This window comes from Cebus imitator, unplaced genomic scaffold (assembly GCF_001604975.1).
Source record: "Cebus imitator isolate Cc_AM_T3 unplaced genomic scaffold, Cebus_imitator-1.0 Scaffold226, whole genome shotgun sequence".
NCBI lineage: Eukaryota > Metazoa > Chordata > Mammalia > Primates > Cebidae > Cebus > Cebus imitator.
The window spans coordinates 353,627-379,582 of NW_016107541.1; the positions used below are offsets into that span (position 1 = coordinate 353,627).

The 25,956-nt window shown below is 38.7% G+C and overlaps 1 non-coding gene across 1 annotated transcript; it reads left to right on the top strand.

Annotated features, from left to right (window-relative positions):
- Window positions 1-18,928: 18,928 nt before the first annotated feature.
- LOC119466767 lies at window positions 18,929-19,090 on the top strand. Its single transcript, XR_005195230.1, has one exon. It is a non-coding gene; the product is annotated as a U1 spliceosomal RNA (small nuclear RNA).
- The last annotated feature ends 6,866 nt before the right edge of the window (window positions 19,091-25,956 follow it).

Sequence of the window (25,956 nt, forward strand, 5' to 3'; positions counted from 1 at the left end):
AAAAAAAAAAAAAAAAAAAAAAAAAAAAAAAAAAAAAAAAAAAAAAAAAAAAAAAAAAAAAGAGGAAAATAAAGAAAAAAGAAAAGAAAAAATATTAAAAAATAAAAAAGTTAAGTCTCTAAGAGAAACTCAAGAAATGAAGACTTAACTTCAGTTTTAGTTCTCATTTAATAAATCCAGGGCTGGAGCAGTAGTTCAACAATGTCATCAAGAACAAGCATTTGTTTTACCTCTTGCCACTGTTTACTTAAAAAGTGTTGACATTTGGAAATAATGCTTATCTCCCATGAATTGTAAGAATAGCTTGGTGTATTGGAAAGAAGTAAACACCTGCACTTCCTGATTGCTGACTGCACCCTTGGAGACTTGGGCTGTGTTCTCGTTGGTTAATTTGGAACAATATTGTTACTGAAAAGGGGTCTAGATTCAGACTCCAAGGAAAGGTTCTTGGATCTCACACAAGAAAGAATTCAAGACGAGTCCATAGAGTAAAATGGAAGCAAGTTTATTAAGAAAGTAAAGGAATAAAGAATGGCTACTCCACTGTAGGTGTTTGTTGATGCCCTGTATCAGGTTGAGGAAGTTTCTTCTATTCCTAATTTGTTGACTGTTTTTATCAAGTAAGGATGTTGGATTTTGTCAAATACTTTTCCTATTGAGATGATCACATGGTTTTTGTTTTTTATCAGATTGATATGGTGTATTACATTAATTTACTTCAAATGTTAAACTAACCCTGCATCCTTAGGATAAATCCTACTTTTTTATGGACTTTAAAAGGAAAAAAAAAAAAAATAGAATGGCTGCTCTGTAGGCCAAGCACGGGTATGGGCCAATGGTTTCTCATTTTTTTGGTAGTTTCTTGATTATATGCTAAACAAGGGGTAGATTATTCATGAGTTTCCTGGGAAAGGGGTGGGCAATTCCTGGAACGGAGGGTTCCTTCTGTTTTTGGACCATCCATATAGGGTAACGTCCTGAAGTTGCCATGGCATTTGTAAACTGTCACGGTGCTGGCAGGAGTATAGCTTTAAGGACATCCAGAGGTCATTCTGGTCACCCTCTTGGTTTTGGTGGGTTTTAGCCAGCTTCTTTACTGCATCCTTTTTTGTCAGGAAGGTCATTATGACCTGTGTCTTGTGCCAACCTCCTATCTCATCCTGTGAGTTAGAGTGCCAAACTGGGAATGCAGCCTACTAGGCCTCAGCCTTATTTTTCTTACTCCCTATTCAAGATGGAGCTGCTGTGGTTCAAATGCCGCTGACAGTATCACCCACACTTTTCTATTCTTCAGACTTGTTGAGAAAATCAGCAAGAGTTAATACTTAAAAATAAACCATGCAGACTGAGGAGTATTTTCAGTAGTACTTTATCTCTCATTGCGCTGTTTTGTGGATATTCGTGTGTCCATAATGTCTTACAGACTGTACCTCCTCAAGGAAAGACTGAGGAGACACACATCCTTAAAGTGCCCGGGAGAGCAGTGTCTTGGCACAAAGCAGCCTCAATGCAACAATCTACTGCATCAGTGAATGGACCATACTAGAATGTGATTAACAGAGAGCTCACTCATACACTATAGCTTACTCCCATGTTACAGTTTACTTACACACTACAGATTTTAGAAATTTGTATCTTTAAAGAAAACAATTTCAATGAGAGGTTTATAAAACTTACAATCTTTAGGAAAATGATATCCTTGATGAAATCAGTATAAAACATTTTGGTGCTTTAAAGTGATCATAGAAAAATGTGTTTTGATATTGCCTTTTTGATTTCTGTCACCTTACGATTTTTTTTCCTGGATTCAAGCAGATGCACAATTTCTCTGGAAAAAAAATGTTTCTTTTCATAAAATAAAAAACAAACAAACATTGCATTCACAACTCTATTCCCATAACTGCTTGATGCCTCCAATTGTGCGAGGGGCACATCCCTCCCATTTGTCTCTTTCAAGAATAAAATCTACAGGCCTTGGCTTCTGTAAACTCTTTGGAGAAAAATATAAATTTCAGAACACTGTGTGCTTTGTACTTCTTCAGCCATACAGCTATTTATGATCATCGGTGAGCTCCTCAATCATAGGACACTTCTGGCTGCAGCAGCACATGTCTTATTTTACCTTTCTTCCTAGACAGAGAAACATCATTCACTTTTTACGAAATCCTTGAATATCTTCACAATGTTCTAAATCTCAACATGACCTGTATTTGTCCTTAATATTTTGAATGAACAAAGTACTACAGCTTAACTTGCACTCAGGGCTGATCTAGTGACAGCCCTTTCCTTCCACTATCGAGGAATCTGAACAGGAAGGCAAAGTGCATTTCTAGGTGGCAGATCTAACTGGAGCAGGGCCAGGGGTAGGGGCAGGGCTGGCCCCGCAACTTCCCAGGCTCAGCCAAATACCTGTTTTGCCTCCTGTGCAGAGTCCTGGGGTGGAGTCTCCTGAGTGGGCCTTTGTCGCCATACACGTTGGAGCATTCTGTGTGTGAGGGTCCATGTGGACTGCCTCCTGCTAGGGTCACTTATGTCCCTAAGCTCCCCTCTCAGCTATGCAAAGGGAATGAAGTGCTCTGAGCTGTGTGAAGCTGCAGAAGCCCATTCACTGTGACCCATGCTTGGTACTGTCTTTATTTTTATACCTGCTGCCTGCAGACAAGACCCATCTTCCGGTTGAATTAAGGACGGGTATCAATCTACCCGTCTCCTTGGGTTATGCTCAGGTTCATGGACCGCTGCTGTACTTGATGTTGGTTTGAGGTTATATTTGTTACCTCATATGTATGTGTATGAGGATATGTATATACACAGAGATATGTTGGTTTGAGGTTATGTGTGTGTGTGTGTGTGTGTATATATATATGTATATATATTTATACACACACACAGATATAGATACACACGCACACATCTATATCTGTATGTGCATATGTGGAGAGGGACAGAGACAGAGATAGTGCACCAGGAATGCTGAAATAAAGAGGTGCCATCAAGAAAACCTAGTGGGCTGTACCAAGTATATTTTATCAACAAAGTAGAAGGCAGATCCTCAGTGCACAATTGTGTATTATGACAACAAAAACTAACATTGTTTCCCCCATGTTCTGGAATAATTTTATCTCTTAAATACAAAGGAACTGTGCATGAGCTGCTATTGCCCTGCTGAGGATAGGGATGATGATTAAAAGCATCAGTGAAAATCCTGGAACTGACCCTTTCAAATTCACAAGCCACTGCGGAGGCTCTATCGTGGACAAAGCATTATTGTGGGAGCTATTTGGGATTCAATGATGATCACAAATTACATTCTCCAGGAGTTCATAATTTATTACGTGTTTATGTAAGAACACAGGGGAGACATTTGGTAAGTTCCAAAAGAGTGGTAAAAAGTGGCAATCTAATTCAGAATAGGCAGCAGCTTCCCACGGCAGGTGTAGAAGGAAGACCTCATGTCACATCTTTTGGTTTCTGCAAAGTGGTGTAAGTTGCTTATTAGAAGGGGCTAACTTCATACCATGTGCTTTTCGGCAACTCAAGTATGGGAGGGAAGTTCCACCTGTGGATACCGATTTCAAACATGGATGCCCATCACAATTCTATTGGCTGGTGCAAAAGTAATTGCAGTTTTGGATCGTGAATTTTAAATCATGATAACTAGGCTCAAACACATCTTTATTAATCAAAATTGGAGCCATTACAATCAACATATTTTTGCCAATGAGAAATGTTTGTTTATTCTTGCAGCATAAAAATCTGTGCTTTGGGATTCCACAAATGCTCGGAAAGCACTTTCTGCATCCTGCTGGTTGTGGAAGCATTTTCCCCACAAAAAATCATTGAGATGGTTGAAGAAGTGGTAGTTGGTTGATGAGAGGCGAAGTAAATACGGGTGATGAAAGCAAACCTGAATCATAGCCCAATTCGTTCAACTTTTGAGGCATTGGTGGTGCCACGTGCAGTTGGGCATTGTTATGAAGAAGAATTGGGCGCTTTCTGTTGACGAGTGTTACCTGTAGGCCTTGCAGTTTTTGGAGCATCTCACTGGTTTGCTAAGCATACTTCTCAGATGTAATGGTTTTGTGGGGATTCAGAAAGCTGTCGTGGATCAGACCGGCAGCAGACCAACAGTTATCATGACCTTTTCTTTTGGTGCAAGTTTGACTTTGGGAAGTACTTTGGAGCTTCATTTCTGTCCAACCACTGAGCTGGTCCTCCCTGGTTGTCATATAAAATTCACTTTTCATTCCATGTCACAGTCTCATTGAGAAATGGTTCCTTGTTGCGTAAGAGGACGATACTTCAAAACGACAATTTTCTTTTTTATTTTCACACAGCTCACAAGGGACCCACCTATCGAGGTTTTTCATCTTTCCAATTTGCTTCAAATGATGAACAACCATAGAATGGTTGATGTTGAGATTTTTGGCAATTTCTTGTGTAGTTGTAAGAGGATTGGCTTCGATGATTACTCTGAATTGGTCATTGTCAACTTCAGATATCTGGCCATTATGCCCCTCATCTTCAAGGCTCTCATCTTTTTGGCAAAACTTCTTGAAACACCTTTGCACTGTACGTTCATTAGCAGTTCCTGGGCCAAGTGTGTTGCTGATGTTGCAAACTACCTCTGCTCCTTTACGACCCATCTTGAACTAGAATAAGAAAATTGCTCAAATTTGCTTTTTTGTCTAACATCATTTCCACAGCCTAAAATAAACATAAAAGAAGCAACAAGTATAACAATAAGTCATTAGCAAAAAAAATAAAGTGAAATATGCACATTAAAATAATGTATAGCATAACCTCATTTATTTAAGAATGTATTCCAAAATTAAACAGCAAACTCCAATGATGCAAAAACCGCAATTACTTTTGCTCTCACCAGGTAGTCATTACTTCACTTGAAATGTAGACTTTCCTCATATAATGGGTACAGTATGAGCCTATGCATTAGAATATATTGAAGTAAATCAAACATTAAGAAATTCATCATACTTTGATTTAAGAGATTTAAAAACTTTATGAAAGCTTACGAAAGCGATGTTATTTAAAGTTGGGTTTTAAAACAATAATTTTGACCATGGTTGCCTTCAGATGTAAGTTAATCTTTTTTGGCCTTCCTACAACAGTGCTCTTTACTCCATTTCCACTGGGGATACCCATCATGTGTGATTCAAGGACCACATTACTGCAGAATTTAGGAAATGAAAGAGCTAACTGAAGAGAGGCAGATTTAGCCTGTGGATGACATTTTCCCTCAATTTAATGTGCAATATTTCCTCTTTTAGACTTTTCTTTATTTATAAAGAGATTTTGTTTTATGCATTCTTATGTCCATCCCATGTAAAATGGTCAGTGCTTTAATTACCGATGTTAAAAATAAATAGTAAACAAATAAGTGAATAAATACCAAAAGAATGTTAATCTTTTCCACTTTTAATAATCAGTCATGCCATATATTAAAATTATGTTATAAAAATTCCTAATCCCACATAACTTGCTTGTGCATAAAAATGTCCATTGGCGTTTTATGACAACTGGTGTAACTCAGCATATGGCAGACACAGGGCATCAAATTCAGCTGATGATGGCATCATGGCAAACACAGTCCTGACGTCTGTAGGTAAGGTGGTATTTTATTATGGTATTTTAAATCTCAAGAGTTTTGTTAACTTGAAGGAAAAGAAAATGGGTAACAGAAAGCAGATGTGACTATTCAGAGGACTGGAAAACCTGCTAATTCATCTGTCAAGGAAGGTAGAACTCCACAGCAATGAAATAGGTAGCAATTGCGATATTGCTCTGGAAAAAAGGCATGCTTTTCCCATAGTGACGATGACAACATAACTAAGCACAAAAGGAAGGACGCTGTTAGGTGTTAAAGAAAGCTTTTCATCACACACTTTGGGGAATTAATGTTCAGACTTCCTCAACAACAAGAGCACCCATCCTTATCAGCCTGATTGGATACCCCAGGTGCTCAGCTAGATTTATTCTGTTTTATATCGTTGTTTCCAGTAAATCATAATACAGTGAAGTTAAATTGACCTTAGCAGAACCAATAAGAACAACAATTTTAACACAGTGCTAAAATTTACCCCTGAAGTCTTCTCTGTGTCTTGTGTTATTGTTTATGGCAATGCATGCTTGGCTGCTGACATGAGAAAATCTAATCTACATGATACATGAAGTCAGTGAGTGTCGAGAAATCTGGGACTAATGCAAACATTAAAAGATGTAGTCATGAAAAGCAGCTTACAAATAACAACAGTAATAGCAATTTGTGATTACTATTGAAACATTTCTTTGGTAAACTTGTTTGCATGTAAAAGAACATAATGCTGAAATCGAACAGTGGCTCCAATCACATTAATTTGCATACAGAAATAAGAAGAGCCAAAGACAGCATCTAAGATTGTGGTGGTCAGAATAATGGCCCCAGAGATGTCCACATCTTAATCCTCAGATCCTGCGGTTATGTTGTACTATGTGGCAAAACGGAATTAAGGCTGCAGAGGGAATGAGGTTTGCCCATCAGCTGCTCCTAAAATAAGGAGATAGTCCTACATTGCCTGGAGGTGGTCTCTAGTGAAATTACAGAGGATATTAAATGTGGAAGAGGGAGGTGGAAGAAGTCAGGGTCAGAGATTTGAAGATGTTGCACTGCTGTCTTCAAAGATAGAAGAGACCACAAGCCAAGGAATGCGGGTGGTCTTTAGAAGCTGGAAAAAGCAAAGGCCAGATTCTCTCCTGTGCCTCCAGAAGGAGGGCAGCCCTGCTAAGATTTTGACTTTGGTCCAGTGGGACCCATGTTAGACTTCTGACCCTTGGAACTGTAAGATAATAAATTGGTGCTATTTTTAGCAACTAAGTTTGTAGATGTTTGTTATGACAGCAAGAGGAAACTCATGTAAATATGTCTTTATGCAATTGTAGAATGTATATACAATACTGTCTTCAAATGAACTGAATAAGAATTACGGGTCAGAGTTAGTTTTTAAATGGAACTGCTAATTTTGGGTCAACACTGAAATAACTTAGGGTTGTGTCAGGAATGTGTGTTGTTACTCGCTTCTAAAGGGAGAGCTTTCTGTGGGTGTTAATGGAGCCTCACTGAAGTGAGAATAAAATAGCGGGGCTCCTACAGCTGACACAGAAAAGTGAGGTTCATTAACCCATAGAATTGGGGGAATATGAGAACATGCATATGAGAAATTACTTTCCTCGCATTAGCAACCGTAACAAATAAAGCAACAGTGGTGAAAAATTATGTTGAAAATTCCAAGTATTTCTCTAAATAGCTATAATTGATTGACATGGAATTAAATAGTAAAAGCACATTCATGAAAGTTGCTTAAGGAAAAGGTTAAAAGTAGAAATCGAATGAATATATTTGCGTTATTCTCTAGCAAAAATGAAAGTTTGGGCAAAGGGTAAGCCAGATTCTTGTTCTGTCCCCTGAAGACTGGGTCTCTCAGATCTAATCTGAGCCAGCTCTTGGGGGTGCCATGTTCCTGCCATGCAGGGGTCTCTGCTTGCCTCTGAGATAGACGAAGCGCATCATTTCTAGCTGAAACTCCAAGTACTGAGAGCATGTTCTGCTCTTGGTCTATACACATATCTCTGTCTTATCTCTGTGTACAGAGTGCCTTCACAGGGACTTCTGGGTGCCCTTTTGATTGGAAGTCTAATCTTATCAGATCTGATGACAGGGCAGTGGGATGTCAGACAGGGAAAGGAATGGCTTTTTGAAGAGAACATGAAGAGTATTTTCTACGATTGATTAAATTGGGAAAGTGATTTCTTGCTCTTTTTATTTTATGAATACATGCGGAATGAAAAGACTTCAAGAGTCAGCAAAAGGATGTTAGTAAAACTCTTCTCTAATTAAAGTGCACAGTGAAAGAAGTAGCCTTAAATGGTGGCCATGCAGTTTTATATTTGGGGAGGAATAAAACAATGTTATATGTTTTACAGATATTGAAGCACAATAAGGCACATCTATGCATAGCTTTGTTGTAGCATATTATTACCATCATTTATATAAATATAATACGGTAATAAGGATATTTGGTTCATTTTAGAAATTATTGTTTTATTCTTCAACACATTTCAAACAGTATTCAGGCTTGAGAAGCATAGCATAATTTCAGAATATAATTTTTAACTAGGGGCCTAAGAGATTGTCCCATTTCTATCTCTATGTAGCTATGTGATCTCAAACAATACAGCTAACATTTTGTTATTTAAGTTTTCTCATGCTAATGAAATATGCCACAGGGATGTTGTGAATCTGTATGAATAAGTTTGTCACACAAACTTATAAAATTATACAGCATCATGATCCTGTGCAGTGGCATTCATTACACCTCAATTTCTTCATTCTTAGATACAATCTTTCCAAATATTGTGTCCACCTTCTATCTTAATTGTATCCTGCATGTAAAAACCAGTTTACATTTTAACTTATCAAAATGTTCTTTCCAACATGAAAACCAAAATTAATGTCCCTGCTTTTATACTATTCATCCCCTTTACTTGGTGAAAGTTCCTTGAACCTGTGGACTAAGCGTTCCATTTTGTACTCTCAGAGAACTTAGAGTAATGCTAAGTATGTGGCAGATAATGAATAAATGGCCTCATTCAGTTAACAGCCCTTTAACAGCAGTAGTAACAATGGCAACTGCATAAATATTTTGAAGAATTTCACCACTTTTAGGTTTGTTACCTAACTCATCTCTAAAAAGTCTTGTTTTAACTAGGGAATCAGTAAGGAGCTTTTATGCAGTGTTTCGCCCATAAACAAGTGATCATTTTTATACAGCAGGAGTGCAAATAATTTTCCTTTTTATACCTACAGAGGTACAAAGGTAAATTAACCTATTTTAAATGTCTTCATTTCATTCAAGTGGACACATTTATAAGTCATATTAGCATTGGCTAATATTAATAAGTATTAATGTTTAAGAGAAATAGAAATTTAAGGATAACTAAGATTTTTCAGTTTTTAAAAATAGAAATTAACTTGGTTAAATTAAGGATAAAGGAAGTTTTTAGAAGGCTGTGATTTAGATAATGACATGAACAAGGAAACTAAATTGGCAGCTTCAGTATTTTGAAGGATTTTTCTGTGATGTGTGGGTCTTGCATGCCCCTCTGCTTACAAGTTTCATTTGATATGGTTTGGCTCACATGGATACACTGAAGGAAGGGGTCCTTTAAGCCATTCCTAAAATAAGAGTGACAGATGGTGGGCTGTAAAATGACAGATGTCCTTTACATAAATAACCAAATTTCAATAAAGAGAAGAAAAATAATCATGAAAGCATTTAGAATCTTATGTTTTTAAATTTAAAGGGTAAATTTTCACAAATCACCATGAACATTAGTATCAAAGGAACTTCAAAAAGAAGTTATGTTCTGTTCAACAATTTAATTTCTTTTGCTGTCCCCAAAGCAACAGAAAGAAGGTAAGTTAGAGATGTTGTATGTTTTACTCTGAAATAAAGAACACTTCAAACACTGTACTTTGTGATATTTATTAAAATTGCTTCATGAGAGAGAAAGTACATAGACCAACAAGTGGTTGTTGGTCTATGTACTTTGGCATCATACAGGGAAGGGAATGATGCCAGGCAGCAGGTTATAGGAAAGGGTTAAATGGCAACTATTTTTCCTATTGAAACATCTAGCTTTATTTAAGATCTTATGAATTAATCTGGGGGAAGAAATATCATGTTAGAAAAATCAACAAATAGCCTTTATAAAAATAAATTTAAAATTATGCTTAAAAATTTTAAGAGATAAGGGTCTTACATATACTTTTTAGTACTCTACATCAAGAAGAACACCTTTGGAGACAGAATTTAAAGAGCAGAGTGGGGGCAGAGATCTAGTTTTTCTTGTTTACGTTACTACTCAGATCCCAGACTAGTTGTTGGCACATTGTAGACATGCACCAAAACATATATCAAAAATGAATAAAATAATAGATAGAAGATTGCTGAAGAGCAAAATATACTATTCTAATGGCCCATTCCCATAACCTAAACTAACTAGCCTTATGGCTGTATGCAAACTTGAACCTTACTGGAGCTAATTTTTGGATGCTGCGATTAAATTCAGTTGCCTTCAAAGTCTTTTTCAGTGAGGCGTAGTAAATGAGCTGCAGGATCACCAACACTCAGGAGTTCTTCTCCAGCAGCTCTCCAAATGTCACGTATCATCAGGCCCAACCAGGTTCAAAGAAAGTTTACTTAACCAGGGAAACATCTTTTCTCTCCTTCTCCATCCAGGCATGGTTCTACTCTCCTCCACTGCTGATAGTAAAAGGTAATGCATTAACAAATGAGGCCTTGAAATGGAACTCTTCAATAGTGGATCTTTGGAAACTAGAAGTAATTGGTGTGAACACTCTGAGGCAGAGGGCTTCATCCAGCACTTCTAGGCAAGAGAACCCCATGGTTCTAGCTAAGTATGTTTGCATCTTTTCACTTCTTTTTCTTAAATCTGTGAGGATGAAGTCTCCATTGACCACCTTCTCCCTTCAGCATGGATCACATTTCTCCGCTTCTTTTATGTCTTGTAATTTTAGATTGTTTCCTAGTCATTGTGAATGATATGATATAGAAACTGTTCTGCTTGTTACTCTGAAGGGGTTGAGTCTTTGCTTTAGCAGGCAGTCATCTTGATTGGATTCAGATTCCAAATTTTGCCTTCCTCATGGGTAAAGTCTCTGTTCAGTTCTTATAACCTTAGCTGTGCTACTTGAAATCCGCCTACCTATGAATGGTTCAGGGCCCAGCAGGAGCTTTGTGTAAAGTTTATACCCCAAATCTGGGGCTGCCTATCTCTGGCTTTCTTTTTAGGTATTTCCTCATCACTTTTGAGATGCTGTAGTTGCTCCAATCTCTATGCTTTTATTCCTCAAGCCATTAAGGCAGCAGGATTTTATGTGCATTATAGTCATGTTGTTGGCAGCTTACTGAGGCCTGCTTTTAGGCAAAAAGTTGGAAAAAAGAAAAAATTGGAAGCATATGCAGTGCCACTTCTTTTCTTCGCATGCCTGTTCCTCTAGTATCTGCCTTCCTTTTGATCATCCTATAGTTCCTTCAAGTAGTTGGATTTTTTAAAAAAGTAATTAAACAATTAAATTTTAATTTAAATAACTTTAGGGACACAGTGGTTTTCAGTTACATGGATGAATTGTGTTGAAGTCTGGGATTTTAGCACACTAACCACCTGACTATTTTGTTCAGAGTTTATATAATCATCTTTGGGAAAGCTGGTCCAATATGAGGCACATGGCCATTACCAGAATGGGAGCTGCTGAAGCAAATCAGGGATAATCATTTCAGAGTTTAAATTAAGTAAAGGATTTCAGGGGGTGGGAGTGAGGGAGAAAGTGAAGGAGGAAAGTGTGTCTTTTCTCTTAAGGGAGACGTGTCTATGTCTCTATATTTGCACTATCCAAATTGAACTTTAAGTTATTGGGCTTTTGTTCTGTTATCAACAAAGATTAATATAAAAAAGAAGAAATTGTTGTGAGAATGATTTCCCAGGACCCTAGGGCAGAAATTACCTAGGTAATTCCAGCCAAGTCTAGAATGCTCATGAATCAGATCACGGAAATGGTGTAAATATCTCACCCAAATATAGAAGAATCAGCCGGTGGTGTAGTAAGAATAGTTTTACCCCTTATAGCTCCCATGAACACATGCAGACAAGGGCCATTTGAAAAGTCAGCCCTTCCCAAGTTGGATAACTTAGTCCGTTTTCACATTGCTGATAAAGACATACCCTAGACTGAACAATTTACAAAAGAAAGAGGTTTAATTGGACTTACAATTCCACATGGCTGAAGAAGCCTCACAATCACAGTGGAAAGCAAGGAGGAGTAAGTCACATCTTACATTGACGGCAGCAGGCAAAGAAAGAATGAGGAAGACACAAAAGTGGAAACCTCTGATAAAACCATCAGATCTCGTGAAACTTATTCACTGTTACAAGAACAGTATGGGAGAAACCACCGCTGTGATTCAATTATCTCCCACCAGGTCCCTCCCACAACACATGAAGATTACGGGAGTACAGTTCAAGATGAGATCTGGTTGAGGACACAGAAACAAACCATATCAATAACAATGCTCAGAGCTGAAGCAATCAGTTTCCAGATTTGTGCTAAGCAACAAGGGTCGAATTTTTTTTCTCACTCAGAGTTATTTTAAAATTTGCATTTCATATTAGGATGGCATTCCCCCACCTCCATCCATTATCTTAAGCAGAGAGACACCAGGAAACACAGATGAATGCAAGCTGGTCAGGTATGAAGAAAAGAATAAACTTGTAGTTGTTAACTATATAGCCTATTGCCTAAACCAGGACACTTTTGACACTAATGTTAATTATTCCAGAACAAGTCACATAAACTGAGAAAATTTTGGGGAAATGTGACATGTCATCATCCTTTTGATGATGTTCATTTTTATTTCTTCTCTCTCACCTTCCACTGAGGCAGGCAGGGCCTCTCAAATCCAGCATATTTATCTGCTTCCTGGAAAAGTTCTGGTTGGTAGGCCCTAACTCCATGTGGGCACTGAGATTTTCATTTCATTCATGTATTACCTTTGCCATTGTTATGGCCTTCTGAGGACCTGGGGTCTGTATTGACCTCTTGTCCACCTTCCTGTGATTTTTCTCTCTACAAAGCTAGCCAGAATTTCTCCCAGCAATGCAGCTCTCATTTATTTCCTGCACTAAGGAGGATGAAAGCTTGAATCTAATGCAATCCTACTTAAAAAAAAAGGTCTCCCCTGGTAATGGCGACAATTGACATACGTTAATGTCTTTACAATAACATTAAAAAAAGATCTAAAGCATAGGTAGCAGAATTCAAATTAAATCTATAATCTATTATCCTTAGTGATTCCCAGGGATAGCTGCCATGGGAGCAACCCGGAGACCATTGGACTTCCCAGCTGTAGATCTGCATTTATATTGCACCTTCATATTCTCCAACACTATGTAAATATAACACTCAGACATCTTTGATGCAGCCCAGAACATTTTAAAACTTAAGTAAAGAAAAATTATTAAAAAAAATTTTTTTGTAAACACATAGAAAAATGGAATCCAATGCTGGCATCCCTAATCTTTCATTTGGTAGTGACTACTGATATGGTTTGTATATTTGCCCCCTCCCAATCATATATTGAAATATAATCCCCAGTGTTGGAGGTCGGGCTTGGTGGGAGGTGACTGGATCATGGAAATGGATTTCTCATGAATAGCCTAGCACCATCCTCTTGGTGCTGAGTGAGTTCATGCAAGATCTGGCTGTTTAAAAGTGTGTGGTTCCTGCCACATCTCTCTTGCTCCAGCTCTCACCAGGTGAGATACCTGCTCCCACTTTGCCTTCCACCATGACTGTAAGCCTCCTGAACACCTCACCAGAAGCAGAGGTCCGCATTCCTCTTCCTGCAGTGTCTACTGAACTGTGAGCCAACTGAACCTCTTATTTTCCTAAGCCATCTAGTCTCAGGTATTTCTTTATGGCAACGGCAGTAATGGCCTAGTACAACCACAGACCCACCACATAGAATGGAGAACTTTCACCTTTGAAAAGGTAGAATCCTAAGGTAGTAACAAACTTCAAAAGTGCATTTAATTAGAATTTTCATACTCTCCAATTTTTATTGTACCACCATTCTATATGATTTTTCAATTGTGACATTTCATTCCATTTATTTTATTTTTAAAGGATATGAATTTAAAATGTATGCATCCAGAAGGCACATTAAAAATTCCTCAAGTTCTTCTTAACCAATTACCCTTTTGATCCAACTTTTAACTTAGCGTATTTCTCGTTTGGTTTTACTGCAGAAATTTGAATTGGGGTCACAAGCTCCTGCCCAGAAGTTTTGTTTTTTTCAGTGCAACGTTGGTAAAATTAATTAGAAAGCCAGGAGTGGGGATGGAAACATTCTTCCTTTAGGCAGATGCAAACTCTTCCTGTGTATGGATGTCCTTCTACTCAAGGAGACTCACATATCCAGGTTACTTGCCTGACCTGGTGGACTTTTAGCTTTATCCTCTACATAGAAGTTAATTTGAAATCCTGGAGAAAGAGCCACACTAAGAGTGAGAATTTTCTGAAACAATGTGCTTAAAATCTCCAATGGAATTGGAAACATAAACCATGCAGAGAAACAGGTATCAAGCTGCCTCTTCACTTCCAAATCCCACAGTTATCACCAGCCTCACCAGGGAGAATTTGGGACACAGGAGCACGTGCCTGTCCGGAACTTAGGCTTTAGGGATCAGATCACTGGACTCTCATGACCAACTCCAGCACGTGTTTTGTGTGGGTTGGACATGTACATGAACATATCAAGTCTTGATTTCTTCCTCTGTAAAACAGGAATTCTCAAAGCTTCATGCTGGGATTAAATGAGATTAAATAAAATAATGGATGGTATATCTCAGTGTTGGTCATAGGGAAGTAAAAGATTGAATATACCAAGGCACAAGGGTCAGATCATCTATAAAAATAGAACTGTGACCCAATCTGCAGCAACCAGCCCAGGAAACCCACCTGTTGTCTAGATAAGCCATACTTGTCAGACCAGGATCTCTGGTCAAACAATCCAGCAAAACAAACAATAATCCCTGTAACAACTGACCCCAAATGGCTAGGACTTGACTAATAACCGATGACAACATTGGATTCCATTTCCAATTTAGAATCAATCAGAGAGAGCCGAATATGCACTCCTAACCAGTTGAGTGCCCTGATTCCAGGTAATTCCATCTGCAGCTTCCCAAGGCTAGCAGCCTCCAGTCAGGACATTCCTGAGGACTTCCCTTTTCCCACTGAGAACCTCTCCCTCTCTGTCTGCCTTTGAGTCTGCCAAGTGCAAGTGACAGTGGCTGATTCTCTTGCTCTAGCAGGTAAAGAATAACAGCCTTGGCTTGTTCTTGTTTGATTGGCTTTTGTTTATTTCCACAGCATCATTCAATAAAGATTGTGAATCCCATAAACAATATGATAATTTGATTAAATATAACATCAATGAATCATCAAGTAACACGTCCACAGAAATTCAGGCTTAATTCATACAGCTTAATTTATGTTTCTATTTTTCTTAATTTTAATGGAATCACTGATAGCCTCAAATTCATTTTATTTTGCTAAATGATTTTCTTAGTAAATCATCGATGGGAGTTATGCCTGGCTTACATTTCAGTTTACTGGTTTGTAGTGTTAGTTAACCTTACAAACTAATGTACTGGTGTTTGTCATCTAAAATACCAAAGGCTAAACTTTCTAATTTGTCCAAGAGAGAGCCACAGGAAGGCACAGTGCAGGCCTGGTCCTCTCTCTTTCTTCCCCTGATCCTTCCAATGTGTCACAATACACTGGGAGAAATTGGTTTAGGCTCTTGAATAGACTCTATACAAAGCCTGGTGGATATCTTGGCTTAGTCCCTGTGGTTGTAGAACAGTGTATAAATGGATTCTTGATGACTCATTCTAGTATTTTTAATGGATATCGAATTTGTGCTATTCATGTCCAGATTTCTGAGGATTTTCCTTTTAGTATTTTTTTCTCTCCCATATGAAGACATTTTTCTATATTTTATCAATCTCTTGGATCCTATTTGCTTTTACAATGACTGCTGAACCCCCAATAATTACATCTGCGCGGTCACAATTCTTAGAAGAATTTGTGGTTTCCCCACCCATAAATGTTCACTTGGGGCTCACAGAGAATTTTCAGTGGCCTTATCTAGATAAAGCACGAATTCACAAATCCAGACAATGCCCTACTTTTCTCTCTGAGTATGTTTTCCACTTTGTCCTCCAAACTTAAAAACAACCAGAATCTGTAAGAACAAATCTCTGACCTCTGACTAGCCATAATACATAAAACCTCCATGGGAAAAAAGAACAATTTCATCATCACGTAATAATTTGTTACACAAAACTTTTCTACGCCAAGCTTAGAGGAAAACAACAGAAAACAAACAAAACAAAAAATCACTGAATGTGGATTCAGTAGTGTCAATGGAATGGTTATAGTTTATTACAGTAATTTAATTAAATTGCTGCTCTTAACAATGGGTAGTATGGCACAGACTCATTACAAGTAGCCTGAAAATGCTGTTAATTTTAACCTTGTCATGAAAAGTCCTAGCAAAGGAGATTCTGGTTAGAAGGTAAATAAGTGATATATTTTAGTCCATCATGAAAGACAGTGATATATTTTAATACTTAAAGCAGAAACTGTGTGTTTCTTTTCATATGATCATAAACATAGATGTGGAAAGGAGTGGAGATGAGACGCATTTCGTTGGATTTAAGGTTCTGTGACATGAGGAGAGAAATATTGGAAAAGTAGCTATGGGATAAAAGAACTCAACATGTGTAAATCCACTTAGCCTCAGCTTATGTTACTAAATTACCTTCCCAAGACCTAAGACATGCTATTATGTGTGTATGGAATGTGGAATATGAGCTATATGTATAAGCCAAGTGATTTCCTTGCTAACATAAAATCATACCAGTTTAGGGAGTTCCAGGAGTTGTCAGCATTTCTAAAGGGATATTTTAGAGAGAGAACATGTTGGTTGCATCAAGAGACTGTAGGAAGGAACATGCTGAGAAAACTGAGTTCATGCTCACAGTGGACAGCAAAGGCTGAGAGGACATCACAGTGAAGTGAAGGCAGGATTCTCAGGTCTGCCCAAGGAAAAAGTGCTTGTTGTGGGATTTTCATCTCTACAGTTGTTCCCAGAATAGAATATAGATGCGGTCTCACCGGATCATGTCAGGAATGCCATGTGGAAGAAAGATTATGTGTATCATCAGAGACCGAAATGTTTATTTCCTTAAAACAAAACAATGTAATGTAACTTGGAACGTTCTTTTAAAAACCTAGATTTGTTTTGATTTGATAGAAACATAAAGCTGGTGCAATACCATGAAGGGAAGGTGAGCAGATTTATTTTATTTCTAAAATAAGTAGTCATTTGTATTTTCAAATCATGACTTCAAAAATCAGATGTAGACCTTGGCAGGGAGAATTCTCTGATGGCTGGAAGATGTGTGTTGGTGTGTTTGCGCACATTTTGTTTTTTATATTAGCTGCATTTGAGCTATTTTTCCCCACATTGGGGATGGCTTGTTGGACCCATGAACACTTTGAGGAGGTCTCTGCAAAGGAATTTTCTGAATCAAAATGATTGGGTGCCCATGTAGCAATCATGAAGGAGGAGATGCATGTTGAATGTAAAGAAGAATCCTTTGACAAACAAACCAAACTGACACTAGCTTATGGCAAAAGAGAAGGCATGGGCTCATAGAACAGAAAAGTCTAGCTTCAGATATGGCTGGATTCAGGGGCTCAAACCCTGTGAGTACCTTTGTCTCTCCTGTACTTCTGATGGGCATTATTCTCAGGACAGCTCCCTTCTTGCTACAACCAAGTGGCACTTGGTCAGTTGGAGACCTGCTTTGTCCATGGTGTAAATATGAAAAATAGGGTCAATAATCCCTGCCCCACAGGATTTATAAGGGTCAAGTTAGACAATGTAGATAATGAGCCCAACACAGCACCTACTGCAGGATCAATACTCTAGCTCAGTATCCAGCACATGGTGGAGGCATTCTTTGTGTTTTTAATAATCACCATGTGGTCTCTCTGGGATTATCAATGTCCTGAAGATAAATTAGACATTGTTCTGATTACAGGATATCAGGAAGATGTGCGTCTTTGTGATAAACACAACATCAAGGAGAATAGTGATCCTCTGTCTCCAGCTCAGTGCAAAGGAAGGACTTTCGTTTTTGTTTGTTTTTGTTTTGAGATGGAGTCTCGCTCTGTTGCTAGGCTGCAGTGCAGTGGCGCAATATGGGCTCACTGCAACCAAAGCAAGGACTTTCAATGTGGCTCCTGTGCACCATTTGCCCCCAATTGCAACACTTGTGCCCTTTCCCTCCCACTTCACACCTGCCTTCCTCCCATTCACTTTCATACCACAATACCCAGTGAGCACAGCAATAGCCCAGGGAGACGATGGGGCCTACTCCCAGGGCCTCATCAGAGGACCCTGTGGGTCTTCCACACATAGGTCAGCCAGGGTTTGAGGATTCCCCTGAGGATCACGGCTCCCTCCTCGTGGCACAGCAACTATTATGAATTGCAATATTATGAGTATCTTTAACCCATACCCAGTGTATTAGTCCATTTACACACTGCTATGAAGAAATACCCAAGACTAGGTGATTTATAAAGGAAAAGAGGTTTAATGGACTCACAGTTCCACAGGTCTGGAGAGGCCTCACTATCCTGTGGGAAGGCGAAGAAGGAGCAAAGTCATGTCTCACATTATGGCAGGCAAGAGAGCGTGTGCAGGGGAACTACCCTTTATAAAACCATCAGATCTCATGGGACTTATCCACTATCACAGGAGCAGCATGAGAAAACCCGCCCCCATGATTCAAATACTTCCCACCGGGCCCATCCTATGACAAGTGAGGATTATGGGAGCTACAATTCAAGATGAAGTTCAGGTGGGGATACAGCCAAACGATATTACCTATTGCCAATTATTAAGTAAAAAATGAATATATAACAACCATAGAAAACTGTAGAAATTTTCCACTTAGAAAACACATATTCTAACCACAGAAAAACTGTAGAAGACACTGTGATTGGTCTATTCAATGTTTATCACTACCTTTCCTTCATTTCTAAGCTAACTCCTATGTTGGTTGGTTAGCTACGTGTCCAGCTAAGAGTCTCAATTTCTTAGGCTTCCTTTCATCTAGTGGTGACCTTTTGACATAGTTCTGGCCAATGAGAATTAATCTTAATTTTGTTTGCTGAGACGCCTAAGAAAACTTCTGTTTTCTGATCACAAGAAGCAGACTCATTTAACAGGAAAGACAGCATGATCACAAAGGTGATTTTCCCAGGGCAAAGCTTATCCATTGTGCTCCACATGTGCTGACCCCTGTGATTTTCCCAAATGTGATAAACTCAACTGCATAATTGTGGCAGTAGGGAGCAGCATTTACAATTTCCCCTAGTTAAAGAAATAATAAGAAAAAAAGATACAGATTGAGCTGGCCCACTGTTCTGGCCCCTTTCCCCTCTCATGTGCCTGGAATACAAATGTGATGCCTACAGGTAAAACTGCCATCCTGTGAGCATGAGGATGATGCCACAGCTGACAGCCACACAGTAAGAAGGGAGCAGAGGCTGGGTTCCCTGCAGACAGTTTGGAATTACATTTTCTATCCATAGCTGCATGCCTCTAGTGTTCACTTATCTGAAGGAAAAGGGATTTGGATAATTCACTTTTTCAAGTTTGTGTTACTTGCAACTCAAGAAAACCCTAATGGGTACCAAGTCTAAAATATTGCAAGGAAAAATAAAATGCAAAGAATCTTAGCAAACATCATAAAAGACACCAACAAAAATTGGGCCATGGGCACTTTTGAAATGCATAACAGATAAAGTAACTGATATACACACATGCACATAGACACACACACATACACAGCCACACACACAAGTATATGCAAACATACCACAAATACACATGCACATTTTTCTTTTCCATTGATATTCTACTATCACTGGACATTAGGAGTGCACACGGAAAAATGTCAGAATAAATTAGTAAATTTTTCTCCTTTATTCATTTTTTTAATTGAAAAGGAGAGATAGCATTGAAGTTTCCCCAGAAGATTTGTACAAATGCACTCATTATAAAGAACTAGCATCCTAGGAGTTTTCTTTATTGTCCTATGGCTGGATCAAATGACTTTCTATTTTGCTCTGTTATTGCAAAATTGCAAGGATCAGTGAACACTGATAATTGAAGCATGAAATGGAGGCCAATTTCACCTGAATTATAAATTTGTGCAATTGCTCTTGGAGACAATAACTTGCCCAACTACCAACCTAAGTCTGTGATCTGAGCTAGGCTATCAGATTTCATGAGGAAGAAATGAGTTGGTCTATATTAATATGATATTTTATACACATTTAATTTTGTTATTCTAAATCATCAACAGGATATATATATAAAGACTATTACAGTCTCAAGAATCATTTACTGTCAGAAGAGACTAATTTTACCCTTATTGGAAACAATGTAGGTCAGACATGAATGACATTTTGCCTTTTCTTTTTGTTCAACTCATTGATATTCTACTATCACTGGACATTAGGAGTGCACATAGAAAAATGTCAGAATAAATTAGTAAATTTTCCTTCTTTATTCATTTTTTTTAATTGAAAAGGAGAGATAACATTGAAGTTTCCCCAGAATATTTGTATAAATGCCCTTATTAGAAGTAGCATCCTGGGAGTTTTCTTCACCTCCTATTTTTAAGAATGGCGTCTGGAAATCATGGAGGTAGAACACACAGTATCTCAGTGAGGAATTTTGTGTCTCTTCCTGCTTCTTGGAATGGGAGGCCCAATAACTGTTCATGGAAAAAAAAAGACATGTAAAATTAAAAGCTAAAGGGGTGAAAGTAGGTAACTTAAAAAAACACACAGAAAAGTCCCCCTCCCTCAAAATGCCATTAAATACTAATGGCTTTTGATTTGCTAATGAATAATAGAGCTATTTAAAATAGTAGTTCAAGGTATGAAACAAACCCACAGGAGTTAAAGATTTTTGGTAGTGCAATGAGAAGCTAATATATGAACACCTACACCTGGATGTTGCCAACCTAAGAAGGACCCCCGAGGCCATCTCTACTCACTCCTGTGATCCCAGCAACTCAAGAGGCTGAGGCAGGAGGATTACTTGAACCCCAGAGGTGGAGGTTGCAGTGAGCTGAGATTGCACCATTGTACTCCAGCCTGGACAACAGAGTGAGAAACTGTCCCATTAAAATAAAAAAAAAAAAAAAAAAAGAAAAGAGAAAAAGAAGATGAAAGAATTATAGCCGAACAGTAATTACTTTGGAATTGTTTCTTGTAAAAGGTTTGTAAAAAATGAATCATAGTTTTCTAAATTATTTCCGTTGTTTAAAAAGACTTTTGCCAAACTATCTGAAAAATAAAAACGGAAAACAATACACAATAGTAGTGCTATTCTGTCTCAGGTTGATTTTCCTGGATGTAGATCCTGAGATGATGAAGGGCAAGATGTTCATTTGCATTACCATCTGTGAAGGGAAAGGGAGGAGGCAGGTTTGGACAGAGGTGAGGTCCAAGTGTGATGTTACCAAGCCTCCCTGCATGGTGGGCAGCTGGAAGGGGAACTGACGGCTGACGCAGAGTCATCCTGCAGCACGCTCAACTGGCCAGGGCTTTGCTTCCCACCTGTTCAGCTTCTGAATACAGGTGGCCAAAAAAAGGGGTGGCCGTGGGCAGGGTGGCTTCCTGCAGCTGAGACTGACCCTGGAAGGGCTGAGGGCTACACTTGGTGCCTGCTGACTACACTTCCTGCCTCTGGCAACTGAGTCCTTCCTGAAGAAGGATCTAGAAGTGCATTTTTCTGTCTAATAAAGTAAAACATGCAATGTTAAAATTGTCAACAGTGGGCGTTCTCTATGCTTTCTTTACATTATCCAACAATTTAAAAGCAAATGGGCCAGGTGGGTGGCTCAGTCCTGTAATCCCAGTGCTTTGGCAGGCTGAGGTGGTAGGATCGCTTGAGCCCAGGAATTTGATATCAGCCTGGGCAACATAGTGGGACCTCTTCTCTACTAAAAATAATAATAATAAAAATGAGCCAGGTGTGTTTATGTGTGCCTGCAGTCTCAGCTACTTGGGAGGCTGAGGAGGATAGATTACTTGATCCAAGAAGATCTAGGCTGCACTGCAGGTTAGTCCCCGTCTCAAAAAAAAAAAAAAAAAAAAAAAAAAAAAAAAAGTAAATGGTTTTACCTGTAATTTATTAAAATATACCAATATATTTGCCCAATCAATAGATTAATTAATATATAATTAATTAATATGGTAATACGTGTACAATACGTATGTTAATTGTAAGCGTTAAGTTATTAATTGATCCCTGAAGTGTAGACTGAAGGTCCTGGAGATGGCCTCCTACAGCTAAACTCGGTGCTCTTTCTCTAGCAGAGGGTGTGCCCCTGTGACCCTGAGCCTGGTACTCAACCCACAGGAATGGAAAGAAGTCACAAGGAGCTCGGCTGGCTGAGCACCAAGACTGTGCCCCGGAAAGCCCCTTTTTGAAGAAATCCCCTAATATGCCCACTGCAGGGTTAGGAGAATGTGGAGCACGTGACAATGGCTACCCTGCTTCTGGACGCCCCTAACACGGAATTGGAGGGGATCATTTGCATCACCGCAAAAAGCTATCCTGAGCGGATAATTACGTCTCTTGAGCGTTCCAAACGTGCTTTCAATTCCATTTTCCAGCGGAGGAGCTGGAGTCTCTGGAATTTCTACCTTCCATGCTGCTGCCTTCCACCTGGCAGCCTGCGATGAGGTCGGCCTTGGCTCATAACCTAAAGAGAGCGCAGCTGGGAGGCCCTGGCAGCACTACGCAGGGCCCAGCCTGGGTGGAGCCCCCACTGCAGCTGGAACGGTGGAGCCACACGGACTCTGGCTGGGGTCGCCGGGCAGAATCCAGGCATGGGGCGCTCCAGGTGAGATGGGGGCCCTCAGCCAGTCAGCTGTGAGGCCAAGGGACCCTGGGACAGGGCGGCCTCTGACAACTAAGCAGGAAAGCAGTCAGAGACATCCTATGCAGCTCCATGTGGGAGCCCCAGGCTTTCAGGGGTCGTGACTGGCCCCAGGGTCGTTGGTTACCTTGGGGCCTGGTCGGGTGGGGCCGGGATCCAGCATTTCCCCGTGGGCTCCAGGGAGAGAAGGGGATGGGAAGGTTCTGCTAATGTCGGTGGTGTGTTGAAAGTTGCTTTACCGGAAGAAATCACTCCCACGTTTAGTTTAGGCAGTTGACAAACTTTGAAAAGCTTTGAAATTTGTTTGGCATTGAATCCACATCATCTATCGCCCATGTAAATGCAGCAGAATTCCATAAGTAGCGGGTGAAGAACCCACACTCTCCACAGGGCTCCCAGCCCCAGGCTGTCTCTGGCTTGGCTTCTGACATGAACAGCGGAGTAGAACATGGTGTCATTTATTTGTTGATATCCTGAATGAAGGAGTAGAATCCATTTTGGGGGGGGGAAGATGTAGATACATTATTGGATATAGCTACAGGGGATCACAGAGTGCCTTAAATACAGCGGTGGCAACTTCATGCTAGGGGAGAAGAGGAAATGGAGAAAGCAAAGTAGCAGAGTTTTAATGAAGTTTCTGGTGAGGAGAAAGAATCACATGGGTAATGACAGAAATATAGAGGGCTTTTTTTTTTTTTTTTTGAGATGGAATCTTGCTCTGTTGCCCAGGCTGGAGTGCAGTGGCGTGATCACGCCTCACTGCAACCTCCACCTCCTGGGTTCAAGCGATTCTCCTGCATCAGCCTCCTGAGTAGCTGAGACTACAGGCGCACGCCAAAATGCCCTGCTAATTTTTGTATTTTTCAGTAGAGACGGGGTTTTGCTATGTTGGCCGGGCTGGTCTTGACCTCCTGACCTCAGGTGATCTGCCTGCCTCGGCCTCCCAAAGGGCTGGTATTACAAGTGTGAGAGCCACTGTGCTGGGCCAGATAGAAGATTTTAAAGCAATTTTTAATGCTGATGAGTATACACAGAAGATAGATTGAATATACAGCAGGAAGGAGATAATTTATAGACTGGGGTGCCTAATGATTGAGAGGTTTGGATGAGTTCCATGGTACCTGATGAGAAGCTGAGTCGAAACAAAACTGAGGCACCTGCTCCTGGTTAACAGGAGAGAAGGAGAAAATGATGAACGAGATGCAGGTGAGTTTGTAGAATGGCAATACAGATCTGAGCTAGATCAATGGCTAACTCTCAAAGAATTTAGAAGCAGGGGCTTCTGTTGAATAATACACAGAGCTTTCAGAAATGAAAATATTTGAAATAATCATTGCAGAGAATAGGAAAATGAATTCATTATAGCTTGGAGACTTTAATAGATTGGAAGGGAACGAAGTCTTTCTTTTCTGCTCTGTTTTAATCTAGAGATACTTTCTCCTGAACATTTCTATATTTATTGTAAAAATATACCACCTTTTCAATGTACAGAATTTTAGAAATGCTTGTGAATGAAAATATAAAAAAATCTTCCCTCTGAATTTGAGGTGGCCTATCTATCTACTGCTTATTATTTTCCCATTTCTGTAACAAGCTGGTAGAGTTTGACATAAACAGTGGTTTAAAAAACAAATATGTATGTCTTAGTTTGTTTGCTGTTGCTTATTATGGAATACCTGAACCTGGGTAGTTTATGAAGAAAAGGAGCCAAGGGCATGGTGAGGGGAGCATGTGATCTGTCTTCTTAAAAAGCCACCACCAATCTCATTCCCGTGAAAAGCCAATGGATTAATTAATTTATGAGCCCTTATGACCTATTATCACTTAAAGCCCCCACCTCTCTATGCTGCCAGATGGGGAATTAAATTTAAACAGGAGTTTTGGAGGAGACAAATATTCAAACCATAGCAATATAATGAACAAAAATTAAACAAAAGAATAAGCGAATCAGTTTAATCACCCTACTTTTGCCTTAGAATGAAAGTGACTGGAAAAGTTATTTTTGATCCCTGTAATTCAATGTAAAAAATAGTGAATAAAAAGACAGTGCAAGATAATAAAAATGAGCTGCATTTCTGAGCAACTTTATAAAAGTATGACTCTTTATATTTCAGAAGTATTGTAACTTTCACGTGTCCTCCACTTTTTACTAGAAACAGTCACAATTATTGGTTTCTGATTATTTGGTTCAGGCGCCAAGGAAACTTAAATTCATATCAATCCATTAATCTACCTTTCACTTATTAATTTGTAAGATATCAAAAAACACATTTTTCACTCTGGTTTTCATTTCTACTTTCTAATATTAAATTGTTCATAATTTTAATGCAGTTTATCACTATCTTCTTTTATAGTTAATTTTTTTGGTGTTCTGTTTAGAAAGTTTTGCCTGTTCTTAGGGTAAAAAATATTTTTATATATTACCTTTTAGAAGCTTTATTGCTCTTTTATGAATTAGATATAAAATCCACTTGGAAGAGATTTTTGTCCATTGTATAAAGTTGGAATCAACGTATTATTTTTACTGTGAATATCGACTTTACTCATTATAATTTATTCAAAATCATAAATAAATCATGATTTTCTTTCCTCCATAACATTGCAGTACAAACTTCTGAATAAATTACATGTCCATTTATGGGTGGGTCTGTTTCTAGATTCTATAATATTCCATGCTCTATTTATCTGTCAGTTGACATTTTTCTAAAAATTCTTTCAACTTTGCTATTCTTGTTCAAGCTTACCTTGGCTATTCTTGGCCATTTGCATTTCCACATGGATTTTTGCTTTATAATTTAAATGTCTCTATATAGACCTGCTGGAATTTTAATTGAGATTACATATATCAATTTTGATAAAATAGAGACCTTTAAACTACTGAGCATTTCAATTCATTTACATAATATATCTACATATTTATTGTCTTCTTAAATTTCTCTTAATTATGTTAAATAATTTTCTATACAGAGGCCTTGGAAAACTCTTGTTTCAGCTATTTCTTACAATTTTAGGCTTTTGTATTATTATAAGCAATATTTTTAAAATTTTATTTTCTGATTGTTGTATGTAGAGATATAACAGATTTTTGTATGTTGATCTTTTTTATGGACTGAATTGTGTTTCTTAAAATTCATATGTTGGAGTCTTGATCCTCAATACTTCACAATGTAACTGTATTTGAATTTAGATACTTTAAAGAAATAAGTAAGGTTAAATGAGGCCATAAGGGGAAATTTGGACACAAAAAGAGACAGCAGAATTAAATGTTCATGGAGGGAC